This window comes from Crocuta crocuta, unplaced genomic scaffold, assembly GCF_008692635.1.
Source record: "Crocuta crocuta isolate KB4526 unplaced genomic scaffold, BGI_CrCroc_1.0 scaffold466, whole genome shotgun sequence".
Lineage (NCBI taxonomy): Eukaryota > Metazoa > Chordata > Mammalia > Carnivora > Hyaenidae > Crocuta > Crocuta crocuta.
Window position 1 is genome coordinate 1,548,155 of NW_027529672.1, and position 19,403 is coordinate 1,567,557.

Consider the following 19,403-nt stretch of genomic DNA (forward strand, 5'->3'; position numbering starts at 1 on the left):
AAAAAAAAAAAAAAAGACCAGAACAGTGGACATTGTCAGCTGCCATTTGGGTAAAACTGAACAAATAATGCTAATGATATAGAAGTCTCTGGAAGAATACCAAAGACACTTAACATCAGTGATCCTTGAGGAGGGAAAGCAGGTGGTGCAACGCCCTTCTGTTTTGTTTTAGATCTTGAACCACATGTAGGATGACCTATGCAAAAATACGTAACTGTTTTAAAACCTAGGGGCGCCCAGGTGGCTCAGTAGGGTAAGCATTCGACTTCGCCTCAGATCATGATCTCACAGCTTGTGGGTTCGAGCCCCGCGTCAGACTCTGTGCTGACAGCTCAGAGCCTGGAGCCTGCTTCGGATTCTGTCTCCCTCTCTCTCTGCCCCTCCCCTGCTTGTGCTCTGTCTCTCTCTCTCTCAAAAATAAACAAACGTTAAAAAAAATTTTAATAAAATAACATCTAAACCACATATACATATATCTGTACACGCTTGCACGCAGAACGAATATCCCTGGGAAGATACACAAGCGAAGGGCTCCAGGAGGCCCTCCAGTGAGGGAAGGAGATGTGTGGCTGGGGGACAGGGACAGGGAAGAGTTACTGTCACTGCTTTAAAAATTAAACACACACACAAAATGCTTACAAGTCCCCAGATACACCAGGCTCTTCCATGCATCCGGACCTTCACTCACGCGGGTCTCTCTGCCTCTCCCCTCCTCCCCCTTCACCCTGCACAGCCTCCAGCCAGGCTAACTGCTCTCATCTCTTAGACTCAGCACCTCCTCCAGGAAGGCCCTGTTCACCTTGAATCGGAGGAGCATGAAGCGAACAGCACTGTGTGCCTCCCCCACGGGCTGTGAGCTTCCGGAGGGCCCCAGCCCAACCTCAGTCCCCTGAGTCCCCAGTACCTGGCATGAAGAGCGACTCAGGAAATGTTTGCTGAACCAGAGAACACATGCGCTACATTAAGTCGCGACTTTCCCGGTGCCAAGAGCAATCGAGACTTCTCTTGCTTGCGGGGTTCCCCACAGCTATCAAAATGGTGTTGTTAACACTAATTCGAAGCATTACACCCCACGGTCCACGGAGGGGCCGTGCTCCAGGCGGTCTGGGTTCCACTGCAGCAGAGATGCTCCCGCCTCCTCGGGCCCCGCGGACTCGCATCAGAGCCTGTGTGCCGGCAGCGCCCCTTCTCACAGGGGGTCCTCAGAGGCATGGGCTCGAGGCTCTGTCCCCCGTGCCTGCTTGTAGGAGAGGCAGCTGGCCACGCTCGGGGCTCGCTGGGGGGCAGCACATCCAGGGCACCCCCGGGGGCCAGGGTCTCCCGGGAACAAGGAGGCCCGAGGTCCTGGGAGCCCGCATGGGGAGCAAAGGAAGGTCGAGGGGCAGGACTGCCGAAGAGCAGCTGGATGTGTGTGTGACGCCGTGCCCCTAAGCACAAGGCATTTTCTAGGGGACTTCACTTGAACAGGCCAATCCTACACACACACCCTGTGCGGCCCCCCTCTTTTGTCACCATTTCCTCACGGGGTCAGTGTCGCCCCCAGTCCACGCTCCCCGGGTCAGCTGTGCCAGGGGCGGAGGGAGGGCGAGGGATGTACCCACCCAGGTTCACACAGCCCAGCAAGTGCCCAAACAGGCGTCCCTCACGGCGTAATAGGTGCCAGAATGTGACACATGCCACAGAACAGAGGAGGGGGCTGTAATCCCGAGGGGGGAGGGAAACGCTGGCCTGGTGTCCTACAGGAGGTGGCCTGGGCATCGGGCCTTAACGGACGTGTAGGAGTTCAACAGCCAAAGTCAGGGCGAGGGTCTCCCAAGAGGAAGCCAGTAAGCGCAAGGTGGGGTGCGGGGAGATGAGGTGGAGGAAGGAGCCCGTGTGGCCCAAACGGGCAGGCGTCCAGCTGATGCCGGTGTCGCTCTTACATAAGGCCCAGGAGGGTGGAGGCTCTGCCCCGGAGGGTGGCCTCAGCCCTCGCCCGCCTCCCTACCCCCTGCCCGGCCCACACCTTGCTCTCTGCCCTACCATCCCAGTCCCGCTCTCCCTTTTGCCGGCGAGAACACCAGGCCGAGACGAGCTGAGCCACACAGGACACCGGCTGGCGGTTTAATTAGCTGAACAAAGTCGGGGGACCCGGGGGATACTGACAAAGTATCCCACACCTCCCGCTTTGGTAGAAAATGGCAGCATACAGACACAAAGCCGCAAAACAGTTCTCCCCATCGGCCGGGACGCCAGCAGCCCCCGCGCTGACCCACGCGGCTGACCCAGCGGCCGCCACACAATGCGAGAATTGTGCTCTACCTTGGGAGGGGGGCGTGGCCACGCACAACCCCACATGAGAATGTCACGATCGTCCCGGACTCCCGAGTTACAAATATGTGCTCAAGGCATGTGCTGAGCACGCGCTCACCACGTGTTTGTGCGGCTATGAAAGCACAAAAGCACAAGGGCCAGTGTGCCTCAGCTGCCGGGGACTGGCCTGGGGACAGCCGTGGGCCGGGGGGCCGCGGGGAAAGGCCTCAGAGAAACCCCACAGAAACGCTGCATTCAAAACCGTGACTGCTTTACTGTCCATGAGGTTTCAGACTCAGGGCCAGAAGCGGAGACAGCTCCTTTACACGATAGAACCGCCAGGGAAACCGCAAAGCTCGGCCGAACTGGTGACCAACGCGCCCTCCCCAGCTAGTCCAACCTGAGCTCAAAGCAGGCCACACGCAGAGACCTCAGACTAAACACAGATAAAACCAATCCTTGCAGGCTGCCAACAGCCAGACAGCCCAGGGTCCGGCCGACTCTGTATGGACACAGGCGTGCTCCCTCCTAGCCCTGGGCCTCAGTTTCCCCAGCGGCAACCCCCGGGACCCCAGGCTGCCTCTCTGTTGTCAGGGGTGAGGGAGAGGGGCTGAGAGCAGCTGCTCCTCAGCCCTATTGGTGGCCCGGCTCCGCCAGGCCCCGGGGACACGGATTTCAGGGCACCCACGACGAAGGCGCCTCAACCTGAGCACTGGCCCCCGGGAAGTCCATGGAAGCATCATGAGGGACGCAAGCTGCCCAAGAGGAGGAGTGCCACTGAGGCAGGGTTAGCTCAACCCAACAGGGGCCCTTCTCCGGTGAGAACGCGTAAAACAAACCTGAGAAACCAAAGCTCAAAACTCAGAACCACCGATGTTGCCTCCTTTGGCATCAGGGGTCCGGATAAGGAAGGGAGGGACGGCGGGCGGCGTGCTGGAGGAGGGGGAGTCACCCACACAACGCGATCTGGAGATGAACAGCCTCTATGAAAATGGTCCCCGTCTCGTTCTGCTCGGGCAGCTGTGAGAGCGCCGGGAACTGGGGGGCTTATAAACAACAGACGCTTCTTTCCCACAGTTCTGGAAACTGGGAGGTCCAAGCTCACACTGCCAGCAGATTCAGCGTCGATGAGAGCCGTCTTCTCGCGTCCTCACATGGTGGAAGGGGCGAGGACCCTAACCCACCATCGCGACCTAGTCAACCCCCAAAAGGCTCCAGCCCCCTAACGCCACCACCTTGGGCTCTAGGTTTTAACGTACAGACTTCTGATGGGGACACAAACACTTGGTCCATAGCAACTGGACACCAAACCTCTTTGGGGCATCGAGGGTCGAGTCTCCCAGAAAATCAGATGCAAAGTTTTACTGAGTGTGTACCTCTGCACAGTGTGAAAATAAGGAAGGTCAGACTCAGAAGTTGCCCAGGACACGCATTCAGGTCGCCAGCTGGGACCTGCACGGGCTGACCCACACCCCTGCTGGGGTGGACGCCACAGCTTTGGGCACGCACTTCGTTTTCGTGCAGTGGTTCTCAAAGTGTGTTCCCTGGGCCACCAGCAGCAGCCTCACCTGCGAGCCTGTTAGAAATGAAGTTAAGGTCCCTCCCCTTCACCCCCCATGAAATGACTGGATCGGACACTCTATGAATGGGGTCCAACAACCAGGTTGTAACAAGCCCTCTGGGAGCTTCTGGCCCTCCCAAAAGTTTGAAAACCATGGGTTCGTGCACTTGGTACCTAGAATAGAACAGAACCCCGGGAACAGGGAGGACAGCACTCTAGATGAAAACCCGGGACCCATCCAGGCTGAGTCTCCCGCAAGAGGCCATCAGGTCAGTAAAGAGTGGGAGACCTCGGCCCTGCCAGTCACTTCTCCTGGGTCAGGACCTGGGCATCTAGATATAGATGAGCCAGTGCTCGTGCGTAAGGGGCAAAGTATCTGGAATGACGCTACAAAGCCCAAAGGTTGACCATCTAGTGAAATGTGTCAAAAGCAAATGGAAAAAAATTGCTTGCACAGCATTTGCTACAAGAGGAGGGGAAAAATGGGGTTGAGCAAAAAAAAAAAAAAAAAGTAAATACAAGAGGTAAGTGATATTAAATATCTGGGGGAATGTGAGAACAACAACCCAATTCCTGGAAGAATACAAATCGCCACCCGGGGAATCTGTTCCTCGCTCACACTGGCTTCACTGAGTCAAAGACACTAAGCTGGAAGCATGTGAGAAGTGTGTTTTCATTTATTCTAAGAAATCTTTCTTTCTTACCACGAGCAGAAGCTACCTACTTGATACGTAGCAGCTCAACTGGCTGTCGAGACAAAAATTAAATCTTTGTTAAAAAAAAAAAAATCCTGCAGCTGCTGTTAAAATCATGGAGGTACTTTTCGACTGAAAAGATTAAACTGGATGAAATACCTGAGTGACTGTATAGGGCTGGGGGGCGGGGAGAGATGTAGAGAAAGGACCCCCGGGGCGCTGGGCATCGCAGGGCACCCTGGAGCGAACGCTGGGCAGAAGGGCCTGTTTGTGGGCCATTCTCCCTGCGGGGTGAGCGCTGGTCCCCGGGCCGTCAGGCCGGCTGATCTGTCAGCTCACCTGCGGGCGGAACACCCAGCGGGATCACAGAGAGGACCCGGAGCACCACGCAGGGCCACTCACCACCGCTCGCCCTGCCCCTGGGACCCGGAGGGCCTCAATCTGTCCCCAGAATGTCTGGTGGACTCCGGGGACCTCACACTCAAGTGCCTTCTGGACCCAAGCAGGGAGCATACATGGGTGAAGGGCACCTGGGCGGGGGGACCATCCGGTGTGTGGAGAAGCACACCTGCACTGACAGCCACGCGGCAGCTAGCGCCGTGCGGGCATGTGGGAAAGAGGGCCCGGGGTGACATCACAAATCTCCTGACCTGTCAACAAGAGCTGAAAATGCAGACTTCTCTGTACAGTCCCAGCTTTTAAATGTTGTCAAGAAATGCAAAAATTCATGAAGCATCATGGGGGCCGGGGCGCCTGGGTGGCTCAGTCATTTGGGCGTCCGACTCTTGGCTTCAACTCAGGTTTGGGCCCCGCGTCGGGCTCTGCGCTGACAATAGGAAGCCTGCTTGGGAGTCTCTCTCCCTCCCTCCCTGCCCCTCCCCTACTGTCTCTGTCTCTCTCAAAATAAATAAAGTTTAAAAAAAAAAAGGCATCATGGGGGCCAAACGAATCATGGCTGGGGACCACAGCAGCCCCCAGACCACAGGTGTGCAGCCTCTGGCCTGACAGACGCTACCGGCTCAGACCTGTATGATGACGGCATCTCATCTTGGTCTGCAGAGCCGGGTGGCCCGGCCGGGCCTCAGTGCCCCGCCATCGTGCACGCCCGTCCCCGTCACTCTCGGCAGGCTCTGGGTTCGCGGAAGGCCCCAAAATGACCAGAAAGCACAGACCGTCTGAACTCCTGAGCACATGGGAGGGAGCAGTGCCCCGAACTCCCAAGCCCACACGGTACGTGCCCTCCCACTTGCGCACTCGGGGAGGTGACTGACCTGGGCTGTGTCCCTGCCTGGCATCCGTTCCACAGGGCGAGCTGCGGCGTGGCTGGGGGAGAGAAGGGCCTGGAGTCTCCTCCCTCCTGGGCTGCCTCACAACGTGGGGCTGGGGAAGGAAAGAGGCTGCATGCCAAACACTTCACACAAATGCAAGTAGGCCCGGCAGATGGAACAGACAATTCTGGACCCCTGACGCCTACAGACTGCTGGCTTCGGCCGGGTCACCGCGAACAGAACAGCTGCTTCCGCAATCACAAGTCCTGCACAGAACACAGGATTCTGTTTTGATGACTTCTGCGCAAGATATAGAAACGAGAGGGGGGTTTCCTGCCTTTTATTTCAAAATAGCCCGGGACAAACGAAGACTTCTTGCACCATAACAACACATTAAAAGGGAAAGCTCGACGAAGTGGGTTTTCTTAAATGTCAACCCACAGAGCAACCTATTTCTCTGCCTACAGGCCATGATAAAAATGTGACTGGGAGCCTTATCCAGAGGAGCAAGAGACCTCTTTCAAACAGCAGCGTGGCCCGTGACTGAGGACAACACCAGGTGCTGAGGACACAGACTCTGGAAAAGATGAACCGGGGTCAGGACCCACACTCTCAGGGATATGGCTGGAGCTCCATTACTTCCCCGTAGAGATGGGCGAATTACCTAACAGCTGACCGTGGGAGAGTCACAGGAGAACGTATACACAGCACGTGCCACGTAGTAGGTGCTCAACAAAAGCCAACTCTCTAAGTAGAAAAACCACTGTAAACTTCCTTGCACCAGCGTTCTTTTTGCACACATGCAAGATCCGCCCCGCACCCCCTTCTGGGTGTCAGGAGCACACTGAGCAATTCTGGGCCGGGCCCAACCCGCCGTGCTCTCAGCCCTCGGCTGGCTGCGGAAGGAAGGCGCAGGGGACCATTCGGGGAGTGGCTGGCTAGAGGCAGTGTCAGAGGCGGGCATGCAGTCAAGCCTGGCCTTCCGGGGCTATTCTTTTCCTTTTTAAAGCAAGAGACAAAACTTCTCTGTGTGCATCCTCTTAACCCCAACTTCCTCCTTACCGAGCGCTTTGGGCATGCACCTACTCCACGGCTAAATCCAGCAGGCTGCTCTGGTTTTCCCCTTTCTTCACCCCTGCCCCAGCTTCTGAGAGCTGTTCCCCGTATCTTATTCTTGCATTTCGTCAGTTTCTATTCTGGCTACGAAGGAGGCAGGCGCCGTCTACGCTGGGGACACCGGGGCAGACTGGACCCGTATAAACCCAGCACCGACACGCCCAGCCGCTCCCAGGAGGGGGAGAGGACCAGGCTCCCGACAACACGCAGCATTAGAAACCCCAGAGCAGCCTTCCTCGGACCGGGGGCAGCCCAGCAGGAAGCCACCGCACGGCTCTTCTGCACACTCGGGGCCCAGTGGCGAGCACGAAGGCGAGGGAGAGGGCCCTGGCGGCACCGATACGTTACGACTGGGCCCAGTGAACTGAAAACCCACGTTTCCCCATATTTGCCTTCCCGCCTCTAAAGGCCTCGGCCCCAAATTAGCTTCTAAATTGACTCTGACTCCTAGACGGTTGGCACCAAGTGAACAAGAGCTACGGTGCAGCCTCGCTCCACATTGGTCAGCCAACCGCCTCGGGGTGGCAGCTACCTGCACCGTAGGGAGAACGCCAGGGGACCCTGGCTACCTGAGGGAGTGGGACGCCTCTCCCCTCCTCAAGCGCCACCGTACACTGTTCTCCAGGCACAGAGCAGTCCCTGATCTGCGCCCGTGGAAAGCATGGGCGTTCCGCCACGGCAAAAGGGTTTCCACCTCAGTGTGGTGGGTGGGGGATGGCGACAGGGACGTGCCAGGCACAGAAGAGCTGATGAGGCCACCAGGCCGGGCGAGCAGGTGGGGAGTGGAAGAAGGAGTTGGGGTCACCAGCTAGAGAGGGGCGGGACTGAGGGGCGTCCTCGACAGCCACTGGTCACGTACACCCAGGACCTACGGCCTGGGCAGTCCGGGCGGCTTGCCCGTGGTCACACAGCGCTCTGGCAGAGGGTGGGGGTAGGGGGGGGACAGCTTCTTCCGAACCCAGGCTCCCTCGTCCATTGCACACGCTCCTCCATCCCTTGTGAGTCCGTGAACCCACTTTCAATTCCGTGCTCTTTCTCTCACTGGAACGCCTCCTCGACACCTTCGGTTCCCTCAGACTTGGATTTCCCACACACTGGGGAACACTCTAGAACATGTCCACCCGATGGACTTTTCTGTGATGGTGGCAGTGGTTCTCAGCTGTGTTGTCTTGACAGGACATGAAACAGGTGCACGCAGCACTGAGCACATAGCGTGTGGCTAGTGTGACGGAAGTACTGAGTTCTTCGGGCCACTTAGTTTTAATTAATTTAAATACCCTTATAATTTTGTCAATTATGCCTCAGTAAAGCTGAAAGGCACTGAAACCGCTGTATGTGGTTACTGGCTACCACGCAGGCCAGCATGTGCCACATCCGTACAGAGAAGAGCCAGCACACTCTTCCCATAAAGGGCCAGGTAGTAAATAGTTCAGCCTTTGTAGACCGTGTGGTCTCTGTCGCCACCACCCAGCTCTGCTGTTGAAGCATGAAGGCAGCCACAGACACTGCAAGCAAGGACGGGCATGGCCGTGTGCCAATAAAACTTTATTTACAAAAGCAGGCAGCGGGCCAGACATGGCCTGTGGGCTTAGTTTGCTGACCTCAAACAAAGATGAGAGAGCTGGGTGTTCAAACCCCAGGACTCCTGCCCACCAGTGGAATGAACTCGGGCATCTTTACCTAGTGACACCTCAATGTCTTCATCTATAAAAAGGGAATCGTGGCGCCTGGGTGGCTCAGTCGGTTAAGTGTCTGACTTCAGCTTGGGTCACGATCTCATGGTGTGTGAATTCAAGCCCCGTGTTGGGCTCTGTGCTAACAGCTCAAGGCCTGGAACCTGCTTCAGATTCTGTGTCTCCCTCTCTCTCTCTGCCCCTCCCCTGCTTGCACTCTGTCTCTCTCTGTCTCAAAAATAAATAAACATTTTAAAAAAATAAGAGGGAATCATCACAGCGCCCACTCTTTAAGGTGGATGTAAGGATTAAATGAGGAGCCTGTGATGCACTTAGCACAATGCCCGCATGGAGTGGGCACTCAGAAAGTACTTGAGAGGGGTGCCTGGGTGGCTCGGTCAGTTAAGCATCTGACTTCGGCTCAGGCCATGATCTTGCAGCTCATGAGTTCGAGCCCCATCTCAGGCTCTGTGCTGAAAGCTCAGAGCCTGGAGCCTGCTTCAGATTCTGTGTCTGTCTCTCTCTCTCTCTCTCTCTCTCTCTCTCTGCCCCTCCCCCACGCATACTCTGTCTCCCTCTCTCTCTCTACCCCTCCCCTGCTCATGTTCTCTCTCTGTGTCTCTCTGAGAAATAAACATTAAAAGAAAAAAATCTGTTAAGTACTTGTGAGGTGAACAGAAGCCGGATATGAACTGGGCCCTCTGACCTCAGTCCCCTCCCCACCCTGAGAAGCAGACCCAGCTAGTCCCCGTCTACAGGGACGTTGGGGGCTGGTTCCGAGTCAAGTGCAACAAAATGGCAGGACTAGGATCCAGGGCTCCCACTTTGCTGCCCTGGCCCCATCTCTCCCCCCCAGTCAGCCTGACTGGGCTCACGTGCCCCGTCCCGCACCGTACGAGGCTCGCTCCTCTGTGAAGGAATCATCAAGAAATAACAACGCAGACAATTTCTTAAGGGCTCCGAGATGCTGTGCTCTCCTGGCTCCCATCCTGTCCACCACGCTGGAGCCCCGGTCACCTCCAGGGACCGGGGACCCGTCACCTAAGGCTGGCACATCACTGGCACACCACAGGGCACGCTCCCGGGGTGGCCCCTCTTTACTGTGCCGGGTCAGGACGAGGCTCCGGGAGCCGCGCACGGAGATGCCTGTCACCCTCCAGAGCACTGCGTCCCTGCGGGTCCTCCGAAGCGGACAAACACTCCCCCAGCTCTGCTGACCGGGCCACGGAGCGACGCCTCTGCGCGTCCCTGCGGGGCGGCAGGATGTTCACGTGCGCGGGGCCCGGGGCACACGTGATGCAGTGACGTGGCCTTCCTCCTGCTTTCAGGAAAAAGACCCACCCCGACGCCTTGGCCCCGTCTCCTGATGGGGCGTGCCAGGGTCATTCCCGACCAGAGGGCTCTCTCGGGATTACTGTCGTCTCCTCCAGGGCCCTAAGACACCACGGGCTGTGACGGCCACACCGGGTGGCTGGGCCAAAACCGGAGCAGAGGGCCCAACCTGACAGGGTTCGAGCCCCTGAGCCCCCAGCTCTCCTTCTGCCACAGCTAGGGGGCTGGTGATCAGGCCCCGGTGCCCCCAGGAGCGCCTACAGCCCGGCCATGCCACTCACGGCCTTCCCTGAGGGCGTCAGCTGGTCTCCCCGAGGCCCCACGATCACCCAGAAACAGACAGGAGCAGCGACCCGGTGGTCTCGGGCCGCATGCTGCGAACAGAGCACTAATGCCCTCGGGGTCTTCCCTGCAGCACTCAGGACGTGCCTGGGCCTCACTCAAGTTCAGAAAACAGACTGGCTTTTAAGGCAACTAGCAGTGGACCATCGCCCCCTCGGCAGCCGGGGGCAGTCGGACCCCCCAGGCTCGGCCCCTGTTCTGGGCGCGTGGCTCTTCGGCTCCGGGTCACGGTCCCCCTCTCGGCCTCCTTAGCCTCAGCCAGGCCCGACCTCTCTTCTCCTTTTCTAATAGGTGAGGGTGTCTGCTAACCTCCCTGGGCATAAGGTGAGCAGGGAGGTTTACTGCCAAAATTAAGGTTTAAAGCTAACTTCTCTTCTCAGGACTGAACGCTGATGAGCAAATACCCTACGAGGCTTAGAAAAGACACCCAAAGCCGAGATGGGCCGCCCGCCCTCGCAGGCTCATTATTTTCCTTATAACTCTCGTCCTCTGGGCCTGAGTCACATGCCGCACGGTCAACGGGGCCTGGGATCTGGGCTGGCATCTGAGGGTGTGGAGGCCACAGGAGCACCGGGCGCCAGAAGTCAGGTGACCCAGGCAGAACATTCTCGAGCATCTGTGTCAGCAGGTCCCCCACCCCGGACGGCACCGGAGAGAACACGCCACGACACAGCCCAAAGGGCACCAAAGCTCCCTGTTCAATCACACCAACGTGGTTACTTGTTTCCGTCAAGGGGAAGGAAAAAAAAAAAAGGTAGTTTTATACTGAATCGGATGTTTTCAACTCCGCCAACGCCAAACGCTTTGGTCCGTTTCGAGTTCTTTCTTTCCAGTACAGGCAAGAAACAGGAGTTCTTGGGAATCTCCAGTGTCCCTGCTGAAAGCAAGGGCTCGCACTAATCTACACAAAGACCACATCCCTCCGGCCATCGAGATGGCCCTTGATGAAAGTTCCATGCGTCAGGGGCTAGTCTTGTGCCCTCCGAGGTCACCCCGAGGTCAAAAGGACGAGACCCCGGGCAGTCTCCCTGGAAGGCGGCCCCAAGGGAGGACTGTTGGAGAAGGCTGCTCTCCCCTTTCCAGGTGGTGACTAACAGCTACGCCCTGGGGTCCACATCCCTCTCGCACAGTCAGCTGGCTCCCAACCCAACCTGCACCCCCCAAACACGGAGCTCCCAAAACTACAGCATCGACACGTGGCTCCCCGGCTCCCAGCCCTCAGGTTAAAGGTAGGACTCCTTTGCTTTGCACCTGCTGCCGTGCTGACTTTGACCAGCTTAGGCCAACAAGTTCTTGTCACCCAGACGCCCAGGTCGGGGTGACCGTCCACCACCTGCCGTTCCCCCAAGTGGCCCGAAGGCGGCATCATGCTCCCGCGCCTGCGCACACCGCTCCCTGGTCTGAAACCTCTCCTGCTCCCCATCCCCTCTCAACTGCTGCTCATTCTTCAAGACTCAGGGAGCCTTTCTTCCTTCCTCCCTCTGGCTCGGATTAAATGACCTCGCTAGGACTCCCACGGGACTGCGGGCTCACCGGTGCCCTGTGCACACACATCTCTGTGACACTTAGTACACTTCATCTGGCACGTAGCAGGAACTCAATCAAAACAAATGCTGTCCGTGGGGACGCCCGGCTGAGTCGGAAGAGCTCGTGACTCTTGATCTCAGGGTCGTGAGTTCAAGCCCCACGTCGGGTATAGAGATTACTAAAAATAAAAAAATAAAAAACAACTGCCGTCTCACTGTGACACGAGCCTGTGAGCTCTGCACAAACAGGAACATGCCTTACTCATCTCTGAATTCTTCAGGGCCTGACACACACAGGCGTTTACTAGATACTGACTGACTAGATTGCGCCTGGGGGACCACCAGCATGGCAGTGTCCTGTGGTCACTGCAGGAACAATGACACATCTGAAGGGGCACAGGAGGTAAGGAAATGAGTTCTGTCACGTCCACCAAGACCTCCCTCACACAGAGCCCCATGGTCACAAAGCTGCATGATGCCCAAGGAGAGGGACTATGTCAAGGTCAGCTGAGCCCAGCCACCTCGGTGGGTCCTCTGCAGGGGGCCCTCCAAGGCCAGCCCCAAACACCTATGTGAGCCTCGGAAGGGAAGGGGCTGCTGCAGCCTGGAGTCAGCGTATGCAGCCCAGAAGCCAGTAAATAATACTGAGCCTTCCCACTCCAGTACCAAGGGGTCTCCCTCAAAGCTGCCCAAAGCCCAGGAGGCAATCTCCCATGCCAGGCCTGCCCACCCCATTCACCCCGCAGGCTGCCAGATGCAAGGCTCAGAAGACACGTGGGTAGAGATCGTCAGGAACCACCCGCCTGTGCCAAGAGAAGCCCAGTGATCACTGAAGAGGGTAAAGGCCATTCCCTCTGTCAATTGGGCCAAGGGCTCAGTTCAAAGGCTCTGATGAGTTTAGATGGGCTCTTGCTCCTGGAGAGATGGGCAGTCGGGGTTGGGTGGCGCAGGGGTCCGGAGTCCACGGGAATCACACCTCAGGGGTCAGCAGGAGGCGGCCAGGCGGGGGGCGAACACCCCAGCTGCGACTCCATGGTCTGCCCCAGGCTGTATGCAGCCGTGACCGCAGCTCGGTGGCAAGACCAAATGATGACATCAGCTGCAAAGAACCTAGAGAGAATCTAAGAAGGAGGCAAATGCGCCTCCCACGCGGTCCAGAGAGGTGCGCGGCCCTGGAGGCTCACGCTCACGCGCCGAGGCCGGGGAGAGCGGAGTCCCGGCTCTGAGCCGCGCTGCGCTGCGACGCTTACACCGGTTTCCCTTTCTAGCTTCAGGACCAAAGTCGGTGACTTTTGGTAAACAGAGATTGTGTTTCCTAAAGAGAAAGCTTAAGAGATTTCCCCAGTCTTAACTCTTGTTAAGAAACACGCTGCAAACTCAATTATAACACGTGCCTTCACCCCTCCCTCCTGGGAAAATCCTACCGCATCTCAAGAATGGGGGCTGCTGGGGGAGGAAAGGCTCTGCCTGCCCCCCGTGGCCCGCCCAGCCGCGCTCGGCTCTGTGCTTTGTCCTGTCACCTGCTGGGACCGTGAGGACAACTGCCCTTGCCCTCCCCCCGCCCTCCCCCTGTCCTCCCCCAACAGCCCGCGCCTGCCACGGGCGCCACGGAACACTCGCGAACATGTGCTCGGCTCTACGGGTCTCTGCCCGTGGTCTCCCTCGGTGTCCCAAACCCACAGGCGGGGTGCTGTCGGCCTGGCCATCGTCCAGATGAGGGACCCCAGGCTGGGAGAGACAGTCGCCTGGCCCAGGGCAGACGGTCAGCAAAGGGCAGACGGGGGACTTGAACCCGGGCACGGATCCCACGGCGCGGTGCCGCCCTTGCCATAAATAACGCACACCTGGGTTGCCCCCACCGCTCCGCCCAAGCTCTGGGGTTCGGCCCCTGACTGCCTGGCAGAACTTGCACCCTTCGGGCCAATGTGCATCCGCTACCTTGCGCCCCTCCACGCGGCACCACACCCTTCGGGAGGGCTTCCCAGACAGGCTCTGAACCCCTCCTTCAAACGCCGGGAGGCAGGGTCAGCACGAGGGGAAGTCCGGGGCCCGGAGGGTCACACAACAAACCAGTCCAGCGAGCAAGGAGCCCACAGGGGAGGGTGCCCCCCCCCCCGGACCATACCAGGGGGGCCCCTGCATCCCACATGCCCTCTGGAGCCTCAGAACCACAGACACACGCCCCCGCCCCCGCCCCAAGACGACCCCCTCTCCTCACCCGGAGCATGGAGGTGGCCGGCTATGGAGGACACGGTCCCTCCACCCCGAGCATTCGGAGACGCTGCTCTCAGCCAGCAGATGGAACCTCCCTCCGCTCCCAGGCCCCCAGCCAACGTGAATGCCAGAGCGAGGGGAATTCCAGGCGCGGCCGGGGCCTCTCCCAGCTGGGCCTTGTCCGTCAGGGCACTTGAGCCAGAGGGCAGCTGGGAGGAGGGTGGCGTCCCCAGGCAGGAGCGCTGGACCCACACGAAGCCACCTCCTCGGTCCTCTATCCACTGCCGGCCAGGCCCCGCTGTCCAGGAAGGAGCCCCTGGGCGACCCAAGGCCCTCCCGGAAGCAGCAGCGCGGCGCCCAGGCCCCCAGGATGCCGCACCCTGCCTGCAGCAGGGACCTCATCACCTTTCCACCGAGGCAGGCACTGGACAAAGGGCGAGCATGGCCTGGTGGCAAGAACACGGGGCCGGAGTCAGCCAGGATGAGCTGAAAGCCCACTGCCCCTCTCGCTCTGGCGGGAGGACTGTGTTTCCAGCAAGGGACAGAGCAAGCCCCTCAGCTGCAGGCTGTGCAGAGGATCAAATGAGCTAACAAGGTGCAGTGCCCGGCCCCACTCGGGACGCTCAGCAGGGGCCCCGTCAGTGCCGCCCGCGAGATGAACGCAGGCATAACGGGCCCCTCTTCCCCACCTCATTAGACCCAGACCCAACTCCCAGCAGAGGAGAAAGGGCCCTTATTTACCACCACTACCAAGGCGCAGGTGGACAAACCCTGGCCAAAGCAACCAAAACGCTTTTTCATCAAGGCCAAGGTTTCAGTACTTTTCCACTGGAGCTCAGTTTCCCCCGCTAGGGGTTTACTGAGCCTACACTCTGAGCAACCTAAGGGGTCCCTGCTGAGCAGGCACAGGGAAGGAGGTTACAAACGGGACGGACGGCTGAAGGGCCACCGACGGCATGTGTCACTAGCCTGAACTCTGAACGAGGACTCTGCTGTCTGCCAGTCTGTGCTACATACGGCACCCTGTCCTGCAAGCAGCACTGCGTTTCAAAGTCTCTCAGCAGAGGGGCGCCTGGGGGGCTCAGTAGGTTAAGCGTCCAACTTCGGCTCAGGTCATGATCTCCCAGTCTGTGGGTTCGAGCCCCGCGTCGGGCTCTGTGCTGACAGCTCAGAGCCTGGAGCCTGCTTCGGATTCTGTGTCTCCCTCGCTCTCTGACCCTCCTCTGCTCACACTCTGTCTGTTTCCCAATAATAAATAAATGTTAAATATATATATACTTTAATTAAAACAACAACAAAGTCTCTCAGCAGAGAACACAGCACTAAAGCAGGGGACCCAGAAGACAAAGGTCCCGGTTCCTCTGTGCACCCGCTGTGTGACCTTAGGAAAGTCACCCCACCCAGGGGCAGGGGCCACCCGGGGGCGGGGGGGGAGGGCTGGATTTCTCCTCTGTGAGAAAACAAACAGGTGAGAGAAGCTCGTGCTCTCTTCAGCCCTTGCTCGTTCTAAACATAATTCTGACCCCTAATTCCAAGCTTGCCCGCGAGAGGACAGGCTCTGAGCAGTCAGGTACAAGCAGGCGGCCGGACGGCATGACAGTCGCTGCCAACGCAGGTGGAAAGGGCCAGCGGCTCCCTGAGAATCCCCACGAGGCGGCCAGGACCCAAACTGCACCTTCCCTCCGCTGCCCCCCAGCAGGGCAGCACAGGCCAAACCTGCAGAAGGGAAAGGCGCTGCAAAGACCAGCAAAGATGGCGGGCAGGCAGGGCCTGAGGCGACAAGCTGAACAAAACCTGGCCTCTTCCTTCCCCAGAGAAGGCAGCTCAGAGGGGCTGCGGCTGAATCCCGCTCGTGAGGAGGCACGCCCCAGACCGGGCCCAGCAGAAATGGGAACTAACCCGATGATGTCTATAGCAGGCACTTCGCCCAGACGTGGGTTCCCTTCAGATCCTCCTTCACCGAGATATGGCAGCAATGGAAAATTCCAGTAGGTTTATTCCACTCCCGAAGGGGAAGGTCCCTGAGGGAAAGCGAGGGACACGTAGGGTCTATCCCAGCCCTCATCCCGCCGTCCGAGATGCACAACAGGATCAACTCACAAGTTTTAAAAACACAAATATGAGGGGCGTCTGAGTGGCTCAGTAGGTTAAGCTTGGGCCACGATCTCACGGTTCGTGGGTTCAAGCCCCGCATCGGGCTCTGTGCTGACAGCTCGGAGCCTGGAGCCTGCTTCGGATTCTGCGTCTCCCTCTCTGCTCCTCCCCAGCTCATGTTCTGTCTTTGTCTCTCAAAAATAAATAAGCCCTAAAAAAATTTTTTTAAATGCCAATGCTGAGTCTACCCCCTTCTCTCCAAGATTCTGATATAACCAGTCCTGGACGTAGCCTAGGCATTGGGATTTTTTTTTTTTTTAATCTATTAAAAAATTCTAATGTCTTGCTGGAGACAGGTATCCTCAGACCACCCCCAGGCCCCCAATCCAGGATCAACCTGCAAAGAGCCATGTGTCTGAGCCAGAACGCAGGGACTCTGCCCAGCCCCGGCTGGGTGTACCAACTTCCCACACCCTGGGGGCCGCACAATTGTGTTTAGTTATTTGATTACGTTAGGCCTGTAAACAAAACATGATGTTATAGAAACCTGGGGTGGCAAGTACCACAAAATGATTTACTTTGAGAAATCTGAATCACAAATGCAAAAAAAAAAAAAAAAAAGGCTGAAAAACTCTTTTAATAATCTCTTTGTATGGAAAATGGAATCCGGATAAATAGTGATACCTCTTCTCGGCTGCCAGATTCATTTTCCCATTTCCCCTAGAAGGTCGCTGGGAATAATTCTATTTTCTTGCGAATCTGTCTTTTGTAAGGATGAAGCCAAACATTTCAATTTTCCCAACTGAGGCACCGACTGCCTTTGGTCCTATGGTAGATCTAGAATCCAAGCACCCCTTGAAGAAATTCTAAAAAGCTGTAGAGGCAGGGCAAGGGAGAGAGGCGGTCAAAATCGCTAAGTTTCCCATGGTGTTAACAAGACTAAACAAAATTTATGCTTGGAGATAAAATAGAACTTGGAGATAAAAGAGTGCCTCTATCTTATGAAGACACCAACCAGTAGCATGTGTGTGGAAAACAACCAGGCTCCGAAGTCAGACAGACCCGGGCAGAACTACTACCCTCTCCGGTCTAGAAGCTGTGCAGCCCTAGGCCAGTTACTCGGCCTCTCTGAGCCTCCATTTCTACGGCTGTAACTGCAGGAATGCTTTGGAAACTGGAGAGTGTGTACAAGGCCTCTGGCTCAGGGCAGGCCTTCAACGCCGGGTGGGCTCTGCGATTATCCTCTGAACAATCCACACCCATTTCGGCTGAAGCCTACTGCGCCCAACTTGTCATGATTCTGAAGCTTGGGAGCCAGGGAACCACATTACACCAGCACAGGAGGAGAATCTGTTTCTTTGTTCCACCGGCCTTAAGGGAAAGAGCAAGGGCAGTGAGGAGTTGGCCTGCCAGGGTATTCTAGGGTCAAATGGGCTGGTTAGCAACAGAATTTGCTTTCACCTCCTGAGAGTGGCCCCCTGGAAAAAAAACGGGGGGCCTCCAGGAACTACAGATGCCTAAGGGGCACTGTTGTTTCTTTCTGAGATATATCCCTGTACGGGTCTGGCCAAACTGCCCCCTACCCCACCCCACCCCCCTGCAAAAGACAGCTTCCCGTGCAGCCCCCCGCAGCAGGAGAGGAAGGGAACCGTTAAAGAGGCTGGGGGTGCCTGTCACACTTCTCCATAACCCCTGACGTGATGTGAAATTCTACAAGGTGGACCCTTTGAAATGCAAAATCTTCCAGAGTCCTTCAAATGTGTTTTTATTTTCTCGGGTTCCTAAGGCTGCTTTCAGACCCACCCATCAGTATTTCCCCCGCTCAATCACCCACATTTAACAAAAAAAGAAGAAGAAATAAAGGAGGAGGTGGTGGTGGTGGCTGCAGCAAAGACGTCTCTGTTTTTTTTTTCTTCTTTTTTGAAAATGCNTCAACATCACATTCTTGGGGGGAAATAAGAAGTCCTTGAGCAAAAGGATTTGACCCGGTCTTAAAACCACCTTGTTTTCTAGAGGGGCGTTGGGCGGGGGGGGGCGGAAGAAGACCTGCTCCAAGCCTGTTCTTAGTTTCCTAGACTGGAACAGCGCCCTGGAAGCTGATCGGCATGCCCCTGGGTCTGCAGGATGGCCGGCAGCATTCAGACCCTAGCCAAGTGCAGACCCTGGGCCAAGGCCACCAGTCCTGCACTTAAAACCCAACCTCTTCCCACGAAGAGGGGCCTATCCACCAAGGAGAGGTAGCTGGTTTTGGATTTTTATCTAGCTGTCGCCAGCTAAGGAGGGGGGGACGGGCAGGAGCAAACCCCTCCCCCCATCTGCAATTCAGTATCAAAACTGTAACCGAGACAAGTTACTGCTAAGTGGATAAATTAAAATGAAACCAAAACCTGACCAAGCCGGGAACAGGGAGTTTCACCAGGTCTACTAACTCCGTTCCCTCCCAAGTCCTCCAAACCGGGTGACATCTTTCAACTGAGTCTAGGAGCCGGAGCAAGGAGGGATCCCCTTCCAGCCTGTGGGAAGTGCTGGGAACACATATGCTAGTATGTCATTTGGAAGTCTGCTAATACATTGTAAGCAGCACAAGACGCTCGCCTGGCTTCCCAGGCCAATAAACAATGCCATTCCAACTCCCGCAGCCGTCAATAGAAAACAGCCCCTTGTCTCCGCCATCCAACAATTCAACAAACATTTGTTCCTGTTGAACAACCATCAGCCTGGCTCCATCTGCACCCGCTCCAGCAAGGCAAGCGCGGCGGCGGCGGCGGCGGCGGCGGCGGCACCTATGCCCTGCCCCGGGGTCCCGGCCGCTCGGGCAGCCCTCCGCGGGGCCCACTCACCCACCACCACCGAGTCCGGAGGCTGCAGCGTATGGAAGACTCGGAGTGTGGCCTATAGGAGGCAGGATCCCATTCATCAAATGCTGCAAAGAGCCGTTCTTTGTTCACCATCCTACGAAGTACAGTACGTGTTAATGAACCCGGGCAGTCGGATGCAGGGAGCCCGGCTTCAGGGGGCTTCCGGGGGCGAAGGACCCGTGCAGGCCAGCTCGCGCGACTCTGTCCCGCGCCTCGAGCATTGTTCCCCAAGTCTGCGGGCGGGGGGGGGTGGTGAGCTGGGGGTGCCCAAGAAGCCCCTTGGGGCAATGCAAACCGAGGGCCGTCCCCGGATTCTAGGTGCCCCCGCCTCCTTCGTCCCTGCCCCACCAAGAGAAAACTCCCAGCGGGAAAGCCGACTCCCCCAGGCTTGCAAATCAAGGACTGGCAAAAATGTGACTCGACCAGTGTGCC

General features: G+C 57.3%; 1 protein-coding gene across 3 annotated transcripts in view; it reads right to left on the minus strand.

Moving 5' to 3' along the window:
- FAM53B (family with sequence similarity 53 member B) overlaps nt 1-19,380 on the minus strand; it is a 103,085-nt gene extending 83,705 nt beyond the window's left edge. The window contains exon 1 of one of the 3 annotated variants that reach the window (XM_077762943.1): nt 18,954-19,380. The gene's annotated coding sequence lies outside the window, so the exon portion shown is untranslated. Of the gene's footprint in view, nt 1-5,819; nt 5,841-15,918; nt 15,938-18,953 lie in introns of those variants that run through there. The other 2 variants (XM_077762946.1, XM_077762944.1) reach the window with 2 other exon arrangements.
- Between the last annotated feature and the right edge of the window lie 23 nt (nt 19,381-19,403).